This window comes from Triturus cristatus, chromosome 2_1 (genome assembly GCF_964204655.1).
Source record: "Triturus cristatus chromosome 2_1, aTriCri1.1, whole genome shotgun sequence".
Classification (NCBI taxonomy): domain Eukaryota; kingdom Metazoa; phylum Chordata; class Amphibia; order Caudata; family Salamandridae; genus Triturus; species Triturus cristatus.
This window is the reverse complement of record NC_140581.1, coordinates 997,754,807-997,775,958: the sequence shown is the minus strand read 5'-3', so window position 1 is coordinate 997,775,958 and position 21,152 is coordinate 997,754,807.

Below are 21,152 nucleotides of genomic sequence, written 5' to 3'. Positions count from 1 at the left end.
CAAACAGGCACCATCAAGAGACTACCCTTTGCTTTGCCCACGTTCTACGAGGAACCGACTGCAGAGCCCGACCAGAGCCTTGACTTCCAGACTTCTCCGACCCTGATCCACATCCACAGCAAAGCTGAGATCCGTGGAGGCGACGAGCGACGTGGGACGGGCTACCTGGGAAAAGTGGCTAGTAACTTAAAGCGCAGCTTCTGAGGCACCCTCGAAGTTGTGCACCGGGGATTGAGAAGCCCCAACCCCAAGCACCATCTGCACCGAAGATCAGCCCCCCACACTCCACGAGTCCTGCGTGGGGCCCTTCTGCATTTTCCTGCTTGCCGCGTCTGTCCGGTTGCTTGCCCGCTGGCTGGTGGCCTTTGTGACGACGCTCCCTGAAATCTTCTGCGCTGGTTTGGCTCCTCCAGACTGGCTCCCGCTTCTCTGCAAAGAAGAAGCACCCCAGACCTTCCTGGTCTGCACCAGAAGCAAGTCCTCCGTTCTTCGTGGGTTCCGCTTGCCAAGGCTTGGTGAGTCCTAGTCCAACTTCGACGCCGCCGACAGCAAGAGCCTTCGTGGGACAGCTCGCCTCCTGGTCCTGGTCATCCTCGACGCTTCCTGGTCCTCCTGGCTGCAGCGACAAGCTTCACCTTCACCTGCAATCTTCACGACATCGCCTGGTTCCTTCCTGGTTCCACGTGGTCACTGGCTAGTGACCTTGACTCTGTCCCTTCTGCTTGCAGGTTTCCTCTCTTCTTGATCCCAGCCTTGGGATCCACCGGACACTCTTCACTGACTGCCTGTCAGCATCTTTCTTCAGGCATCCATAGGAGTCGACGACGAAAACGACGCATCTTCACCCCTATGCACCCGCAGCCTGTGGGTTAGGTAACTTGGGTACTCCGGTGCTCATCAGGATAGTGACTATCCTAGTGTCTAGTTTTCAAGTCTCAACTTCCTAGCTACTCCGGAAGTGTCCTAAATCTACCGTTTTCTAAACTGTGCCATTGCTATTGATTTTTACGCATTACGCGTGAGTGTTTCCACTCTGCACACGAATCCCGTGGGCCTCCCACTTCCTAACTAACGCTAGTGTAGTGTAGCCCCAGCGATTCCCTAGGCCTAGGCCTATTCTATTTCCGTGACAGTGGTCCTTATACCACTTACTTAGTATATGGTTTGCGTGGCCCCTAGGGCCTTACTGTATTACTTACCTGTGTGACTTAATGTATGCTTAAATAAGACTGTGTTGTACTTACCTCTAATCTCATAAAGAGTGCTGAGGGTTTGACTAGAATAAATACACTTTATTTTATATATATATCTGTTGTGGTGTCCTTTCATTTGGTATTCAAGGGATTATATATGGTATCACAGCTGGCTTCACATGCCATTCAGAGTTTAGCCTAAGACTGCTCTTGTCCATGCTACCACTAGGATAGCTGGTCTATAAGGTTAACTTTACAACCAATCACCATAAGGGTATTTGGACTGATATAAGGTGTACACTAGAACTAGTGACATCATACATCAGGCCAACTTCTCACATTGGGGAGCAGTACCGGGAAATCCACCACCATCTCCAGAAGAGACGAAAACCAAATCTGAAATTGCCAAAAGGGGACCACAATGACTAATGACGTCGACTGACGACGTACCTGAGAAAGTACCCTGCTGATCATCAGAAAAGGAGGAAAAGCATAGTTGAGGTGAAGCGACCAATCCTGAAGAACGCATCCGTTGCCAGGGCTGAAGGATCTGGGTGCCAACTGAAGAAACGAGGTAACTGAGTGTTGAGGCGGGAAGCAAAGAGATCGATATCAAAAGGGCCCCATTTTTGAGAAAGAGATCGGAAGACGGATGGAAGAAGCTTCCAATCGCTGGAGTCTCGAAGATAGCGAGAATGCCAATCCGCCACTGCATTGAGATCTCCCGGAAGATATTCCGCTGTCAGGGATAAATTGTTTGACAGACAATACTCCCAAAGACTCTAAGCCAATTCTGCAAGGGGCCTGGATTTGGTGCCACCGAGATGGTTGATGTAGCGGACCGCAGAAACATTGTCCATACGAAGAAGAATTGAACAGCGAACCCTGTTCTTTGTTAGGCTTTGAATCGCAAAGGAACCTGCAAGCATCTTTAAACAATTGATGTGCAATTTCGACTCCTCGCGAGACCATGTACCACCAGTCGATATTGGTCCACAACGGGCGCCCCAGCCCGACAGGCTTGCATCTGATTCTAACACAAGATCTGGGGCAGAGGCGAAGATAGTTCGCCCTTTGCACGCATCTAAATGGTCTATCCACCATTGAAGTTCGACGCGAGACTCTTGATCCAGAGCGATAAGGTCTGCGTAAGCCAAACCTTGACGTAAATATCTGATTTTTAGACGCTGAAGGGCCCGATAATGGAGAGGGCCTGGAAAGATGGCCTGAATGGAAGCAGAGAGAAGGCCGACTATTCGTGCGAGAGATCTGAAGGATATAAGGGAAGTCCGAAGGACGTGAGAGATCTCTGACTTGATGATCACGACTTTCGATTGAGGGAGCAGGAGGGACGCCGTGGAGGAGTCCACGAGGAAACCCAAGAACTCGATGCGCTGGGAAGGAAGCAGCATCGATTTCTCGTGATTGAGAAGGAAGCCCAGATCCAGGATCAGGGACTGTGTGATGTTGAGGTCGGACAGAAGCAGTTGTTTGTCTGTGTTCATGATGAAGACGTCGTCCAAGTATATTATAAGTCTAATCCCGAGGGATCGCAGGAATGCCACCACTGGTTTTAAGACTTTTGTAAAGCACCATGGTGCTGAAGACAGACCGAAAGGGAGAGAAGTGAAACGATAAGTGACGCCTAACCATTGGAATTGAAGAAACTTGGTATGGGAAGGATGAATTGGAATGGTGAGTTAGGCGTCCTGTAAATCCAATCTGATCATCCAATCGTTTGGACAAAGGGTATCCCTTAAGTGAATAATAGTCTCCATTTTGAAGTGGCGATAAACCACGAATTGGTTGAACCATTTTAGATTTATAACTAGACGCATCTTTTTGTTCTTTTTCCGAACTAAGAAAATTGATCTGAGAAAACCTGAGGAATCTAAAGGTGCGATTTGAATAGCCCGTTTTTGAAGAAGGGATTGGATTTCCAGCGAGACTAGCTGAGACATTTCGGTGGAGAAGATCAGAGGAGGAGGGAACACAGTTTGGGAAGGCGGCGCATAAAGCTCTATAAGATAGCCTTGAACCGTATTTAGTACACAAGGGTCTGCGCTGATAGTTCGCCACTTTGGGAGAAAATATTTTAGACGCCCTCCTACTGGGGGGGGGGGGGGAGGAGAAAGACGTACCTTGTTGGTTGTTGTTTTTTCGGAAATATCGTTGACCTCGACCTCTGAAACCACGATCTCTTTGCGGGTAGAATTGAGGCTTGTAGTCTTGGGAACCGGAATTGAAGGAACCTCTGGAGCCTTGGTTGGGATAGGAACGGCCGGAAGAGCGACCCCTGCCTCTGCCGGCCCGTCCACAAATCCGAGGGGAAAATACTTTCTTGATAGATTGCTGTGCCTTGTCCAAGGAGGCGTAGGTAGAAACAAATCTGCTTAGGTCTTTAACTAGAGTGTCACCGAAGAGAAGTCCATTCGCCTTAATGCCTGGGTCTTGTGGGGCTAAATTAGCCAACTTTGGCTCGAGTTTAATGAGAAGCCCTTTGCGGCGTTTGTGAGTGATAGCGGCATTGGCGTTCCCCAGAAGGCAAAAGGCCCGTTGAACCCACAAAGAGATGGCCTCAGCAGACAAATCAGTGCCCTCAAGACGGGCAGATTCTGCCAAATCAAAAATACGCGCCAAAGGACCTACAACGTCAAGCAATTTATCTTGACAGGTGGACCAAGCTTTGTCCACTCCTTTGCGTGGGTCTTTACCAAACTTGGAGAAAAAAGTAAGTAAGGGCTGATCAATGGAAGGGAAGGAGGTGACTTTCTCAGCTAACGAGTGCTTAAGGCAGTCAGACTTCAACCTTGATCTAGCAGAGGAATCCAATGGAAAACGAAGTCTGGCCGAGATATAATCGCCCACATGAGGAGCAGGGAACCATTCAGTGGAATTAGGGTGGCGAATGGTAGAAGGGTCAAACATAGGCACCCCTTCCGAGTCCATGACAGGCTCAAAATGAAAAGAATCCGACTTGGATTTTTTTGAAGGAGGGGAGGGAGTATCAGAAAAATCAAAAAGATCAAATAAGTCCTCTGCGTCATCCATGTCATCGTCTGTGTCCATAATGGTGGAAATAACCAATTTTTTGGGAGCCTCTGATTGCTTTGTTTTATGTTTACATTTGCCCTCTGAACTTAACAACCCCTCCTTGGTAGGAGGCCTGGGAGGCACTTGGTCCTCGATCAAACGCGTGGAGGCCTCACTATCTACACGTGACGCAGTATTAGAAGCATGAAAAGAAGCAGAGGAAACCACCTTTCTTTTTCTGCTATCCCCCGCAGATTGGGCCAATGCTTTTGACAAAAAACTCATCATAGAATTTTCCATTGCCTTTGGACAGGCGCTTCATGGATATTTCTACCGCATTTTCCACAGAATGATTGATGAACTTATTTAAATCATTCTTGAAGGCTTCGCCTACCTCATGCTGCCGGTCGGAACCGGGAGGACTATCAATTTCCATTGGCTTGCAGTAGAATTGGAAAAAGTAGGCAATAAGGGGTTAACTGGGGCGAGGAGGGAGGAACAGAAACCAGGACACTCCCTTTAGGGGTGTGAAAGAAGGCGGCGCGCTCACAGAGGCTTCGTGAAGCGGCTGCAAGTGGAGGGAACGAGCGCTCTGGAAAAAAACGGAGGAAACAGTCGGAGCACTCCGTGAGGGCAAAAGGAGTCTTTCGAGCTGACAGACGCTCGGGAAAGGCGGAAAAAAAGGCTGGGAAATTTCTGCGTTCCGCAAGGCGAGAGACAAATAGCAAATGCGCAACGGTTGAAACCAACGCGCACATAGGGGGGAAAAGCGGAGCGGAATCCCAACAAGTGAGAGCAAGAACGCTGAAACAGAGCGGCAAGCTAAATATGATAAAATGGGCCAAATATACGATAATATACAGCATAAACAAACACCACCAAGCATAAAAACATTGTATGTAAAGGAGTAACGAGGATAAGTCACTTATCTGACTGCGAGCAGCAAGAAAAGAGGAATATTCGCAGTCAGATGTGACGTTATCCATACTAGTGTTACCTGATTGGTTACATGGTTTTGGTCTTTTGCATTCCCATTGGCCAGTTGTCTCCCCTTGGCCCTCTGGGAACTGTAGTTTCTTACTTATCTTGGCTGCTATGGAAAATAAAGCAAGATAAGAAAGCTTAATAGGAGCCTCCGGTCTTGCCATAAAATTATATATAAAATTGCATTAGCTTTTAAAGCACAGTAAAGGATGACATTGCTGGCCACCAGGATTCAACAATCTCTCTGAGGGCCCTTCAATGATTCCCTCACTATCACCTTATCATCTTCCAACAGTGCCCCTCATCTCTCCATAGCCCCTCTGTGACAAGTATTTAATTTGTTTTAAAGCACCTCTCATATCAATGTAGGGTGTTGGAGCACTCAACATCACACACAAATACAGAGACAATGAATCATACGCGTGTAAATCAGTGTATAAAAAATATCACACAAGATACTGGTAGGCATTTTCAAAGAAATGTTTGGTCTGGAGAAGCACAAACTCGGGATTCAAAATGTAACACAGTGGTTAGGTTGGCTTTATTAACCCCTTCAGCGCGGCGCGGATTTCCGCGCCACGCTGAAGGTTCCATGCGCGGGCGGGGCCATGACGGAGCAGTTCCGTCATGCGCACAGCGCGACCGTCGCGCATGACGGAACCGCTCCGTCACAAGCACGGAAAGGGTTAATAAAAATGTACTTCTACCTAAACAAACCCTTTTTAGCAACAGTAGGATAAGTGGAAAGTGCAAGACCTCTGGCCTCCTGGTCTGAGAACTGCTACACTCCCCAGCAGCTCAGCTGTTTGCGCGTTTCACCGCTGACCCCGTGCACCTTCTACTGGTAGGTGTTCGAGGCGGCCAAGGTCCTGCTGTGCCCACTTCGTGCTGCCTCCAGTGCCTGACCAGGCGTCTGATGTGATTTTGTTCTTGTTTTTCTGGTTTATGTAACCGCTCTGTGTCACTTCTTGCTTTTCCTCTGTTTTTAATTCCCCTCGTATTGCCTGTGCTTTTGTTTTCCTGTCGCTTCAGCCCGCTCCATCCCACCACTGCTTCCCCTGCGGCCACTCCCACCTGCTGGTCCCCGCTCCCGCCTCCCAGCTGCACGCCCCTCCCCCTTCCCTATTAATGGCAGTCGCTGCGGGGGAGCGCGTGCAAGTCCTCTGACCTCCTGGTCTGAGAACTGCTACACTCCCCAGCAGCTCTGCTGTTTGCGCGTTTCACCACTGACCCCCTGCACCTCCTACTGGTAAGTGTTCGAGGCAGCCCAGGTCCTGCTGTGTCCGCTTTGTGCTGCCTCCGGTGCCTGACCCTGCCTCTGGTGTGATTTTGTTATTGTTTTTCTGTTTTTTGTAATCGTTCTGGGCCACTTCTTGCTTTTCCACTGTTTTTAATTCCCCTCGTATTGCCTGTGCTTTTGTTTTCCTGTCGCTTTCAGCCCACTCCATCCCGCTCCTGCTTCCCCTGCGGCCTCTCCCCCCTGCTGGTTCCTGCCTGGTTCCTGCTCCCGCCTCCCAGCTGCACGCCCCTCCCCCTTCCCTATTAATGGTGGCCGCTGCGCAGACACGCCGCTGACATGCCAAAAGGCACGCCAAAGGCAAGCCCGTCTGCGCCCGTCTGTGACTCAACCGCGTCCCGACCGCGACCAGCGCCAGGAACCTTGGCTCTCCAACCATGCGCCGCTACGACGCAGCTACCCTCCTCCCACTAAACCCTGGAAAGAACAACAACTGCCAACTGTCCACGCCGAGTTCCACCGACGGACAGTTCTCCTGCCGCCACTGCCACCAGACCTTCACCACCGTCCCCGCCGCCAACCCTGCCAACACCCTAAGATGCATCCTCCTCAACATGTGCTCCATGCACAGACATGCCGCAGAGATCTGGAACCTCCTGGACACCCTCTCACCCGACGTCGCCTTCTTTACAGAATCCTGGACCAACGTCTCCTCCGCCCCTGACATCGCCATCGCCATGCTGGACGGATGCAAGATCCAGAAGAAGGACCGGAGGTGGGCTCGCCATAGTGCACAAAACTCCCTCCGCCTCTCCACCTCGACCAACACCTTCCCCACCGCCGAAAACCTGCACTTTCAGGTCGAGACCAGCCCCAACTCCACACTCCGCAGCACCAGAGGCATAGCTAGAGCTTGTGGCGCCCGGGGCTATCCCTCAGATTGCCGCCCCTGGGGGGGGGGGTTGCTGGGGAAAAAGGACGGCAAGCACTTGAAAGAGGACCGAGAGACACGTAGTATTGCCACTAATAGTTACCTCGATCATGCAAGTTACTTGCACATACATGACACGGTCCAAGGCTACTCTGTTGAATACACCGGTGACTAGCAGTACTAAAGAGAACACACAGTCTGCATGATCTATCTGGGGACTCAGAAAAACCGCATGTGACATCCATCAGAGAGCTGCGTGAACAATTACCTGGTAATCCCCTCAGCACAATGCAAACATGCACATACATGACACTGTTCAGGCATCCATCATCTACAGCTGACATTAAATGACCATTCATCATGGTCCCCCATTAAAGCAGTGCACTTTGTGATCTTCATGGTACATGTTCTTTGCAGCAGGCACATTAACCCTCTGTGCTACCTTTCCAGGAGTCAACCCTTCCACTAGACAATTCTGGGATCTCTCTCTAGGAAGAACATTAATCACCGAAGTTATCATGACATTTTTATTGTTTCTGAAAATTGCTGGAGGCCAGGAAGGAGGCAGCAAGTTTCTTTTAAACCATAATATACTTGCAAACACTACGCACCCACCCAAAATAGGTACCCAGTGCTGTCACACCGTTTGCACCGCCCTAACCTGCTCGAGGTTCATGTGACCTCAGTTACAGAGTCACAGTGACTGGATGACTGTTGCGCTAGGGTGTGCTGCTTCGTAGGCCTGCCCGCAAGACTGGAGATGAACTTCAGTATGGAGTGTGGTGGACCGGCCTTCAAGGTTAACTCACAATTGACACCACTAGGGTACACCTGCTTGTGCTAAGACATCAAGCCTTCTAAGGTCTAGTGGGGCCTTCTAAGGTCTAGCATGGGAATATGCTCCCTCAGTAGAGTGGTCTGGTGGACTGGTCATGAAGGCTGAACTCAGTTCCCCAGTTCCAAATTCGACAGCTCATGCCATAGTGCCACATCCTCTCCCCCACTGAACACCATACTGCCCCACTGAGAGAAACTCGCACTGCCTTCAGCTACAACCTAATTGTGCCCGCTATAAACACTTGGATGTGGCTCAATTCAAATTATGCACTTGATAAGAGTAATATGCTACCTAAAAAAAAAAAGTAAAAGCAAACACTCACAGGGAATGCCAGATGAAGTAAAGCAGGTGAAATGTAAGCAGAAACAACATGGTTACCTTAACGATCTCTCACTCATTCAGAAATCAGCGAGTGCTTTTACTTGAAAAGTTAAGGACATGACTACAGGGCCCTGAAGGGAACCGTTTCAATGTCCATTGCTTATATCCTTACAAAACGTAAGCAGTATGGTTTAAAAAGACCCCATCCATAAACACAGAGCCATGGTACACATTTTGTTTTACAATCCACCCATCAACCAGGTATTGCAGTCCCTCCAGGAATGGTGCACTTCCCCACCTGGGGACAACAACGCTGCTCAAAGAAAGACTGGAAAACAAAAGTAGCGCTTCGCTGGCAAACTCTGTAAAGTGAGGCTGATATGTTTGGATGTGAATAAAACCAATCTGGCCACTTTGCAACCACACTGTCTTGCTTTATTTAGTTATATATTTATTTTTCATATTTAAAACCTTCTATTTCTCTCCATCCCGCTGCACTTTGGAATAGAAAAATGTCAGAAAAAGGGCATTTCCAGCAAGAGTGTTTTTCTTTTTTGGATCCATTTCACAGGGAAGCAACTAAATGAAAGAAGGAAAGAGGTTGTGAATCGTTTCTTCAAGTTGCGGTTTTCAGCAAGTGAGGAGCAAGACAGAAAGAAAGTGAATAATAGGAAGAGAGGGGGGGACAGCTGCCAGCACAAAAAAGAAGAGGACATTGCCCGAGTCCTGTTCCTTCTCTGACCATCCCCGAACGTCCACGAAAGCAAGCCGAGCCTTATCTGAATGCCTTTGTCCTCCCCCAAAATAGTGCCACCTGGGGCGGACCGCCCCCACTGCTCCCCCCCTAGCTACGCCACTGCGCGGCACCCTCGCCTACAGACCACTTGGCCCCCGGACCCTCTTCGCCGACACCCTCACCGATCATCGCACCCCACGCTATTGCCTCCATGGGCTACATACTCATCGGAGACCTGAACTTCCACCTCGACAACCCCAGCGACCCAAACTCCACCACCCTCTTAGACAACCTCGCCAACATCGGACTGAAACAACTCGTCACCACGCCAACCCACAATGCAGGACACTCCTTCATCCCCGTCTTCACAGGAGGAAACAGCGTCCATTTCAGCCACACCACGCAACCCCCATGGACCGACCACCACTGCGTACACGTCCTCGTCGACAGACCCAAGCTGGCCAAACCCGCTCCTCACCCTCCGCAAAGGAACTGGAGCAGAGTCACAGAGGAGCAGCTCAACTCCACCCTCAACCGCCACACCCCCACCGCTGCAACAGACACCAACCTCGCAGCCATGGAATTTCACAAATGAATCTCCAACTGCGCAGACAAGCTCACCCCACTACGCAACTCCGACAGACAGCGCCCCAGAAAAGCCGCATGTTTCACCAACAACCTTCAAGAAGCAGACTGCGGATTAACCGATGTCTAGCAGACACAGCACCCTGGCGTTAGACACTACACTTATTATTGGCAGGCTACACGTGGGAGTCATGATGACTCAGTAGTCCAGGATTTTTCCTTTCAGTGCTCGGTTTACGATGCAGTGAACGGGTGCACTTTACTTTGAGAAACTGGGTACCTCTGCGGCCTTTTGGAATTCTGAAGAAGTTGCCATCTGTCCGTTCTCTGACCTAGGTGCCCACAGGCCCATTACTATCAGTTCAACCACCTAGCCAATGGTGGTTCCCTGTGCTCCTTCACAGTACTGAGGAAGACCCCATTGTAAGGATAAAGGTCACCTACGTCAGTCAGGGGTCGAAACGTAGACATTTTGTTGTATATATGCCAGTTTGGGAAACAGTGCTGTTTTCATTGTGCCTTTTCAGCGACATAATGGATGTTAATTAATTTGCTTGTATATAATTGTCATGTAGGACAAACCATTTCTTTTGTGAATAATATTGTTGATGTATATACTGTCACTCCCTTTCCGCCCTCATTTAACCCTCACTTTGCACACAAGTCCTTCCTTTCTCGCTTCTACACATTCGGGGCACTTTTGTATACGTATGTTCAAGATGTTTTGCTGGATTTAGAGCATTCAGATTGATGTTCAATATGAATAAATAATATTGAGCTGAATTTTACAGTACAAGTGATTTAATGGATGCTGCTGCATAAATAATTGTGCTCTTTCAAATTGTCCCACTGGGAATGTCTATCATTTGTACTGTACACTTATTATTCGGTAGCGCACACAATGTATACTCAGATTGGTTATTTTGTAGCGAGCCGTGCTCTTCAGACCCCAATTGGTGATTCTGCTGTTGCACCCCGATCACTCTCGGATCATGCACCCGTAACACATATCATATGCATTTGCACTCCGCAAGCAAACACTCCACATTGGCGACTTAGAGACTCATTACTCCAATCCCCCTCGAAAATCTTCGCGCTGCGAAAGACGATTATCGATTATTTACAGACTTAGGTTACACTTTCCTCCCTTTGTGAAACTTTAAACCTGGCAGTCAGAGGGGAATCCATTGCCATTTCTGCCTCAGAAAATCGTCTCCGGAAGGAGAAGTAGAAGGCCCTCAGACTGAATGTCCTTGAACTGGAGACCATTCACAAATGCACCAGGCCGGTTAAACACTTAGACTTAGATAGAGCAGAATATGCCCTCAAGCGCCTGAAGTATAAGTTCTACCTGGGCAGTAACCATGGTGGCAAAATGCTGGCTCATCGCCTACGGGCCAAGTTAGAGTCTGAGTCCATCTGGACACTTTGCCTTAACCCGACTACGGAAGTACATTCAAATTCACAAATTAATGACGCTTTCCAAGATTTTTATAAAGCTCTTTATATAGAGACAACAGGAGCTCCTGTTGACTCCACCGAATATCTCACATCCTGCCCTCCTACTCCACTGACACTGCAAACAGCTAAATCCCTAGATAAACTCATACGTATTGAGAAAGTGGTTTCCGCTATCGCTTGCCTTAAACTCACAAAGTCCCCAGGTCCCGATGGCTTCTCTTCTAAATTCTATAAAACCTTTTGCCACAAATTAGCTCCAATCCTCACACAACTTTGCAACTCTTTTGTTTCCACGGTTTCCCTCACAGATTCTATGTTGGAGGCTTCCAAATCAGTCATCCCTAAGCCAGGCAAGGACCCAACACTGTGTGGACCTTATAGACCCATTACCCTCCTAAATGTTGATGTTAAATTATTTACAAGCATCCTAGCACATCGATTTAACCCACTTATTGCAGGATTAACCTACCCAGACCAGGCCAGCATCATCCCTGCATGCCAATGTTGGGACAACACCAGGCATATCTATCACCTGCTCAACGTAAGGGGAAGCCCATCTCCTTTAATTTTATGCTGAAAAGGCCTCCGATAGAGTCCACTGGCCATATCTTTTCAGGACTTATACAACCCTACCCTGACATTTGTGGCATTCAATTTGGGGGTGGCCAACATCTAATTAGCTTCTATGCAGATGACGTAATCTTGAATTCTCTTCCTGCCCTGGTCACAGAGCTACACACCTTTGGAATTAACTCTAGTTTCAAGGTCAATATGAAAATACTGCAAATGTTGAAGCTCTCTGTCTCACCCACGACAGAGGCTACGTTGAGGGCTCAATTCCCATTAGTAATTGCTTCATCCTTCATTCTTGTGGGGATGCGCTGGCAGAGCGTGCACTGAGTTTCTCGAATTATGTGTTTCTTGGAGATGTCAATCTCCATCTTGATCACACTGAGATGACTGACTCCGCAGCGCTTCTGGACTCCCTTCACTTGGCCAACCTTTCACAATGGGTCATGCACCCTACCCATCAAGGTGGGCACACTTTGGATATCATCTGTTCTAACTTTCCTATATCGGTGGTGAGGCCGAGGCCGGTTGCTTGGTCGGATCATTTCCCCATATTTTTTCTTGGGATATTAAGCATCTTTCACGACCAGCCAACCACCATTGCCCCCCATCCGCTAGGAAAATGGACCCTGGGCAGCTTAGAAGCTCTCTGGTAGCCTCCCGGCCCTCCTTTCGGGGGGACCTAGAGGAAAATGTGTCCCAGTTTGCTGATTGGATCACAAGTTCGGTTGCGACTCTGTCAGCACCATGTCAACTGAGGATGAGGAGAGAGTCCCCCTCTAAGCCTTGGTTCACTCCCGAGCTGAGGACTCCGAAACATGCATGTAAAATAGGAGAGAGCTTGGCGCTCCAGTGGCTACTGTCCTATTGATAAACTCGCTCTTAGCACAAAACAAACACTCTATTATATGGCCATTGGAGAGGCTAAAGGCCAATACTACTCTGCCCGCATTGAGAGGGCCAATAACAATCCCAAAGAAATTTTCGCTATTGTGCAGAATTTCTTGGCCCCTATTGCCCAGGCGGTAGTGACACCTATTTCGGAGACCTGGTGTAATACCTTGGCGAATATTTTTAGGGAAAAAATAATTAGCATCCAAGAGACGTTTTCGACTTCCCCCAGGAAGCTTATAGTGCTTTGTTGGCGAGGCCGATGGAAAAATCTGCCCCCTCTTTTTTTCCGTTTAGACCGGTTGATCTACCTAGCTCTCTTAGGATTCTTAAGGCACTAAAGTCGGGATCACCTAACGACCCATGTGCTGCCAGACTTTTGTCTGATGTGGCTGATACTATTAACTCAGAAGTGAATTTAATGGTCAATAAATCGCTTCGCGAGGCGCATGTTCCTTTGTCATGGAAGCAGGCGCTGATTCTTCCCCTTCTTAAGATGCCGTCACTTGACCCTCTGTTACCTGAGAATTACCGCCCTATCTCGCTTCTGCCAAGTTTGGCAAAGGTTTGCAAAAGGTTGGCTACGTCTCAACTTACCAACTATGTTGAGGTGTCAGGCTTGCTTCATCCGGCACAATCCGGCTTCTGTGCCTCATATAGCACAGAGTCAGCATTGCTAGAGGTGTCGGAGGCGATCCGAGAGTGTTTGGACGCCGGCGGGAAAGCAGCCTTGGTGATGTTAGATCTCTCGGCGGCTTTCGTTCGACACCATGCCCCACTCCCTGCTCCTTGACCGTCTTTCAGAAATAGGTAATTTTGGTTCAGCTCTGCAGTGGATCAGGTCTTTCTTGGAGGGATGGTCGCAGCAGGTCTGGCTCCCTCCGTGTGCCTCCGTGCCAATGCAGGTGACTACGGGTGTGCCGCAGAGGTCATCACTTAGCCCCCTGCTTTTTAACATCTATGTGACTCCGCTGGTTTATCTTGCGGAGTCATTGGGGGCTAAAGTGATGGCATATGCCGACGATACTCAGCTTTTTTTTTCTTGGAGCAGGGAGGATGACTCGGTTGTGGCTGCGCAACATTGTTTGTCTTCAGTTTTTCATTGGTTGGCGACTGCACAGCTAAAATGCAATGAAGAAAAATCTGAAGTACTTTTGTATGGCTCCTTCTCGTTGGATTTCAGAGATAGGCTTTGGCCACCCAGTTTTCCCCGACCAACTACAAGTAAAGGCGCCGCAAAAAATCTTGGTGTCTGGTTCGATGAAAACCTGAATTTTTCGACACAGGTGAAGAAGCTGGCTGGTACCTGCTTTGGCACTCTGAAAACCCTGAGGAAGTTTCTTCCTCTTCTGCCAGGTAGTGTCCAAGAAACTGTGGTCCGTGCCCTCATTTTATCCCGTTTGGACTATGCCAAAACCCTCCTGGTTGGCACCCCGGGTTTTCTAGTCAAGAAATTGCAAGTCGTCCAAAACTCGGTGGCCAGGCTTCTCTTGGGTCTGCGATCAAGGCTTAGTGTCCGCACTCACCTGCGTTCCTTGCATTGGCTCCCAGTCAAATCTCATCTGAAATTCAAAATGTTATCCATTGCCCATCGGGCCCTCTATGGCCTTGGCCCTATTTATTTGCAGAAGAGGTTTGCCTTTTACACACCAGGGAGACAGCTGCGCTCGTCTGCTCAGCTGCTGGTTCAGACCCCTAGGTTTAATCGCCAAAGACTTGGGGGGAATTCCTTTGTGCGTAAAGCTGGACTTGCCTGGAACTTGCTGCCCTTGGCCCTTCGGGCTACCCAGGACCCTATGTTGTTTAAGAAAAAACTAAAAACGCTGCTTTTTTAGTTTTTGATTGGTGTGCATTTCTCTTTCTTTTTTCTGAAGCAAGCGCCGGGACACTTTCGAGTATCCGTGCGCTGTACAAATTAAATATAACATAACATTCCTTCTCTTGGAATTCAACTTGCAAATTCACTTCCTACAACTATTTCCCTCAATTACAATATCTTGGCCAAGCAAAGCAAGACAGTTATAGGCGGCTTGGAACGTCTGGGTCTTTCCTGGTTTGGGAACATAGCAGCCATTAAGATTACCATTCTACCACATATCCTATACCTATTTCAGGCTTTAGCTCTGACTCCACTTGCGCAAGCACTTTCATCACTACAGATGGATATCAACACGTTTATTTAGGGGGGGGGGGAGAAACTCTGCTTACACAAACACTTCATTTATCATTCAACACGCAAGGGCGACCTTGCTGTGCCTTCCCTTCTGCGATATTATCAAGCCTCACAACTGCAGTTTTTAGTGGAATGGAGTAGACCACTCAGAGAGAAACACTGGCGTTTCATGGACCAGAGAGTGTCTGGCTCCCATATTTGGAAAGAACCCTGGTTCCCAAAACGACGCAGAGTTTAGGGACACTGCTACACCTTCTATGGCACTGCAACAAACTTTCACGCTTTTGAGTTCAGGTGGATGATGACATCGATAAAGCATTTGCGCCTCAATCCTGAGGTTTCCAGCCTACTCGATCCTAGGGCTCCCCAATCCCTTGATATTTCCCTCTATTCATGCCGGGAAAACGCATGGCTTTGGCACTAGGGCCGGCACACCAGGTAATTCTTGCTCTTTGGGGAACCAATAGAAGCCCTAAATATATGACTTGGTTATACAAGCTATGGTCTATCCTGGGAAAAGAGGAAATGTCACTTACATTAGATAAGATACCAGAAGATTATGAGACAGAATCGGCTCCCTTTATACACATTGTATATACGGAATTAAACAAACTAACCTGCCCCTCCTATCTAAAGCAACTACGTCTGCTGCCCCCTCTTGATCCTCCACCGAAACATGTCTCTGCCCTTCATCCCTGTGATACCGACACTACCACCTATTGCTTTTAGTTGAGTTTGATCTTTAACACCCACCACTTTCTTACATTGCCAGAAAGAAACAGGGGGCGGGTGGTTTGTTTTGAGGTTTGTTATCTGTGTCCTTTCTAATAGTCGCTACTTCAAGTATTGCTGCCGGCCTCAGGGTTGTACTATGACAACAATTGATGGACAGAATGCTAACTAAATCAAACATTCTCCCCTAGTTAAGAGATCTGCGATAAATCCATTGTTCTTTGACTCACTACGCCACTCCAGTTTGGACCCAGCCATATGCAAATCAGTCTTGACCCTGCTCTGCATGGGAAGAGTCCAGCCCGAACTGCCAAGTCGGGTCCTCCCTGGACTGAAATCAAGCATCCTGGGACTGGTTTCGGAGTATATAACCCCTCATCTGCCAGGCTAGCTTGCATCCAGTGGCACAGCGAGCAAGGGGCCCATGTTTGGGCATAACCATCCCACTTGGAGTGAAAAGTGCTGTGGCAACAAATGATGGACAGAATGCTGAACAAATCAAACATGTGGGTTGGTAATGCCCACACGTGGGTCCCTTGCTCACTTTGCCACTGGAATTAAGCTAGCCTGGCTGATATGGGGTAATACCCCGAAACCGGTCCCTGGTTGCTTGCTTCCAGTCCAGGGAGAAATATTGTGTACTGTGTGGCGTGCCCTGTAGTGTAAGTCCGCCCACTCTGTACCAAAAGAGGCCTGCCAATCTTTCAAGACTAACCATTTTTTGAAGGGGCTCTCTACATAGGACCGGATGGAGGAATGCAGGACTCAATGATGGACCTGGAGTTATTGAATGCGATCTGCCTCCTCCAATTCATACGTTACAACAAACAAATGATGGACGGAATGCTGACAATGCAGACATTCTCCCCCAGTCAAGAGATCTGGGTTAAATCCATCGTTCTTTTGCCCACTACACCACCCCAGTTTAGACATGGCCATATGCAAATCAGTCTTGACCCTGTGCCTCATGGGAACAGTCCAGCCCGAACTGCCAAGCCATGTCTTCCCTGGACCGGAATCAAGCATCCTAGGACCGGTTTCTGGCTATCAGCCGTCATCAGCCAGGATAGCTTGACTCCAGTGGCGTAGTGAGCACGGGTCCCACGTCTGGGAATACCCATCCCACTTAGGGCGAAAAGCGTTACAACAAACAAATGATGGACGGAATGCTGACAATGCAGACATTCTCCCCCAGTCAAGAGATCTGGGTTAAATCCATCGTTCTTTTGCCCACTACACCACCCCAGTTTAGACATGGCCATATGCAAATCAGTCTTGACCCTGTGCCTCATGGGAACAGTCCAGCCCGAACTGCCAAGCCATGTCTTCACTGGACCGGAATCAAGCATCCTAGGACCGGTTTCTGGCTATCAGCCGTCATCAGCCAGGATAGCTTGACTCCAGTGGCGTAGTAGGCACGGGTCCATCAATTGTTGTTTTTGCATTTGGCACCCCGAGTGGGAAGGGTAAGCTCAGACGTGAGTCCCGTGCTCTCCATGCCACTGGAATCAAGCTATCCTGGCTGACGAGGGCTGAAAGCCCGAAACCGGTCCTAGGATGCTTGTTTCCAGTCCAGGGAGGACCTGGCTTGGCAGTTCGGGCTGGACTGTTCCCATGGGGCACAGGGTCAAGACTGATTTGCATATGGCTGGGTTCAAACTGGAATGGCATGGTGAGCAAAAAAACGATGGATTTAGGCCCAGATCTCTGTACTGGGGTGAATGTATGACATTGTTCTGCATTCTGTCCATCAATTGTTGTTTTTGCATTTGGCACCCCGAGTGGGAAGGGTATGCTCAGACGTGAGTCCCGTGCTCTCCATGCCACTGGAATCAAGCTATCCTGGCTGACGAGGGCTGAAAGCCCGAAACCGGTCCTAGGATGCTTGTTTCCAGTCCAGGGAGGACCTGGCTTGGCAGTTCGGGCTGGACTGTTCCCATGGGGCACAGGGTCAAGACTGATTTGCATATGGCTGGGTTCAAACTGGAATGGCATGGTGAGCAAAAAAACGATGGATTTAGGCCCAGATCTCTGTACTGGGGTGAATGTATGACATTGTTCTGCATTCTGTCCATCAATTGTTGTTTTTGCATTTGGCACCCCGAGTGGGAAGGGTATGCTCAGACGTGAGTCCCGTGCTCTCCATGCCACTGGAATCAAGCTATCCTGGCTGACGAGGGCTGAAAGCCCGAAACCGGTCCTAGGATGCTTGTTTCCAGTCCAGGGAGGACCTGGCTTGGCAGTTCGGGCTGGACTGTTCCCATGGAGCACAGGGTCAAGACTGATTTGCATATGGCTGGGTTCAAACTGGAATGGCATGGTGAGCAAAAAAACGATGGATTTAGGCCCAGATCTCTGTACTGGGGTGAATGTATGACATTGTTCTGCATTCTGTCCATCAATTGTTGTTTTTGCATTTGGCACCCCGAGTGGGAAGGGTATGCTCAGACGTGAGTCCCGTGCTCTCCATGCCACTGGAATCAAGCTATCCTGGCTGACGAGGGCTGAAAGCCCGAAACCGGTCCTAGGATGCTTGTTTCCAGTCCAGGGAGGACCTGGCTTGGCAGTTCGGGCTGGACTGTTCCCATGGGGCACAGGGTCAAGACTGATTTTCATATGGCTGGGTTCAAACTGGAATGGCATGGTGAGCAAAAAAACGATGGATTTAGGCCCAGATCTCTGTACTGGGGTGAATGTATGACATTGTTCTGCATTCTGTCCATCAATTGTTGTTTTTGCATTTGGCACCCCGAGTGGGAAGGGTATGCTCAGACGTGAGTCCCGTGCTCTCCATGCCACTGGAATCAAGCTATCCTGGCTGACGAGGGCTGAAAGCCTGAAACCGGTCCTAGGATGCTTGTTTCCAGTCCAGGGAGGACCTGGCTTGGCAGTTCGGGCTGGACTGTTCCCATGGGGCACAGGGTCAAGACTGATTTGCATATGGCTGGGTTCAAACTGGAATGGCATGGTGAGCAAAAAAACGATGGATTTAGGCCCAGATCTCTGTACTGGGGTGAATGTATGACATTGTTCTGCATTCTGTCCATCAATTGTTGTTTTTGCATTTGGCACCCCGAGTGGGAAGGGTATGCTCAGACGTGAGTCCCGTGCTCTCCATGCCACTGGAATCAAGCTATCCTGGCTGACGAGGGCTGAAAGCCCGAAACCGGTCCTAGGATGCTTGTTTCCAGTCCAGGGAGGACCTGGCTTGGCAGTTCGGGCTGGACTGTTCCCATGGGGCACAGGGTCAAGACTGATTTGCATATGGCTGGGTTCAAACTGGAATGGCATGGTGAGCAAAAAAACGATGGATTTAGGCCCAGATCTCTGTACTGGGGTGAATGTATGACATTGTTCTGCATTCTGTCCATCAATTGTTGTTTTTGCATTTGGCACCCCGAGTGGGAAGGGTATGCTCAGACGTGAGTCCCGTGCTCTCCATGCCACTGGAATCAAGCTATCCTGGCTGACGAGGGCTGAAAGCCCGAAACCGGTCCTAGGATGCTTGTTTCCAGTCCAGGGAGGACCTGGCTTGGCAGTTCGGGCTGGACTGTTCCCATGGGGCACAGGGTCAAGACTGATTTGCATATGGCTGGGTTCAAACTGGAATGGCATGGTGAGCAAAAAAACGATGGATTTAGGCCCAGATCTCTGTACTGGGGTGAATGTATGACATTGTTCTGCATTCTGTCCATCAATTGTTGTTTTTGCATTTGGCACCCCGAGTGGGAAGGGTATGCTCAGACGTGAGTCCCGTGCTCTCCATGCCACTGGAATCAAGCTATCCTGGCTGACGAGGGCTGAAAGCCCGAAACCGGTCCTAGGATGCTTGTTTCCAGTCCAGGGAGGACCTGGCTTGGCAGTTCGGGCTGGACTGTTCCCATGGGGCACAGGGTCAAGACTGATTTGCATATGGCTGGGTTCAAACTGGAATGGCATGGTGAGCAAAAAAACGATGGATTTAGGCCCAGATCTCTGTACTGTGGTGAATGTATGACATTGTTCTGCATTCTGTCCATCAATTGTTGTTTTTGCATTTGGCACCCCGAGTGGGAAGGGTATGCTCAGACGTGAGTCCCGTGCTCTCCATGCCACTGGAATCAAGCTATCCTGGCTGACGAGGGCTGAAAGCCCGAAACCGGTCCTAGGATGCTTGTTTCCAGTCCAGGGAGGACCTGGCTTGGCAGTTCGGGCTGGACTGTTCCCATGGGGCACAGGGTCAAGACTGATTTGCATATGGCTGGGTTCAAACTGGAATGGCATGGTGAGCAAAAAAACGATGGATTTAGGCCCAGATCTCTGTACTGGGGTGAATGTATGACATTGTTCTGCATTCTGTCCATCAATTGTTGTTTTTGCATTCCTCCAATTCATAGTCTGCTTTAAGTTGGTCAAAGGAAATTATTCCTTGGTGGTCAAATATGCATCCAATCTGTTTACAGCCCCCCACGAGCCAGCAACGGAATTGATTGGTCTGAAGCCCTGGTGTGAACTCAGGGTTATTAAAAATGGAAGTCATTGGGGAAGGATGTCAGGCCCGCTTTTACCACCACTGCATCCCACACACGAAAGATCGAGTTCATCACTGGGGCGGAATAAAGTCCCTAAACACTGTGACAGTTAGGGAGCCAGGATTCCTTCCAAATATGGGAGCCAGCCACTCTCTGGTCAATGAAACACCAGTGTTTCTTTGTGAGCGGTCTATTTCATTCCACTAAAAACTGCAGTTGTGAGGCCAGGTAATATCGCATGAGGGAAGGCACAGCAAGGCTGCCCTCGCGTGTTGAATGATAAATGAGGTGTTTGTGTAAGCTGAGTTTTTTCGTCCCCCCCCAAATAAACTTGTTGATATCCATCTGCAGTGATGAAAGTGCGTGTGCAGGCGGAGTCAGAGGTAAATCCTGAAAGAGGTAGAAGATACGCAGTAGAATGGTCATTTTAATGGCTGCTATTCTCCCAAACCAGGAGAGAGCCAGACGTTCCCAGCCGCCTATAACTGTCTTGATTTGCTTGGCCAAGATATTGTAATTGAATTGTAGGAAGAGAATTTGCAAGTTGAATTCCAAGATAAGGAATGGAGGTTGAAGCCAATACTAATAGGAATTGAACCCGCAGTGTAGTCTCTGTCGTGGCTGAGACCAAGAGCATCAAAATTTGCAATTTTTGCATATTGACCTTGAAACCAGAGAAAGTGCCAAAGGTGTTCCCATGAGGAGCAGGGTCAAGACTGATTTGCATATGGCTGGGTCTAAACTGGGTGGCATGGTGAGCAAAAGAATGGTAGATTTAACCCAGATCTCTTGACTGGGGTGAATGTATGATTTACTCAGCATTCTGGCCATCATTTGTTTGCGTAGCACCTTAAGGTGGTATGCAAAAGCTGTGTACACCTATTTCTGTCTGATTTCACCCTCCCGGCCCCTGTGGCTTGTAGGCTTCTGGTTTTGTACCATCTGCCTTTTTTTCA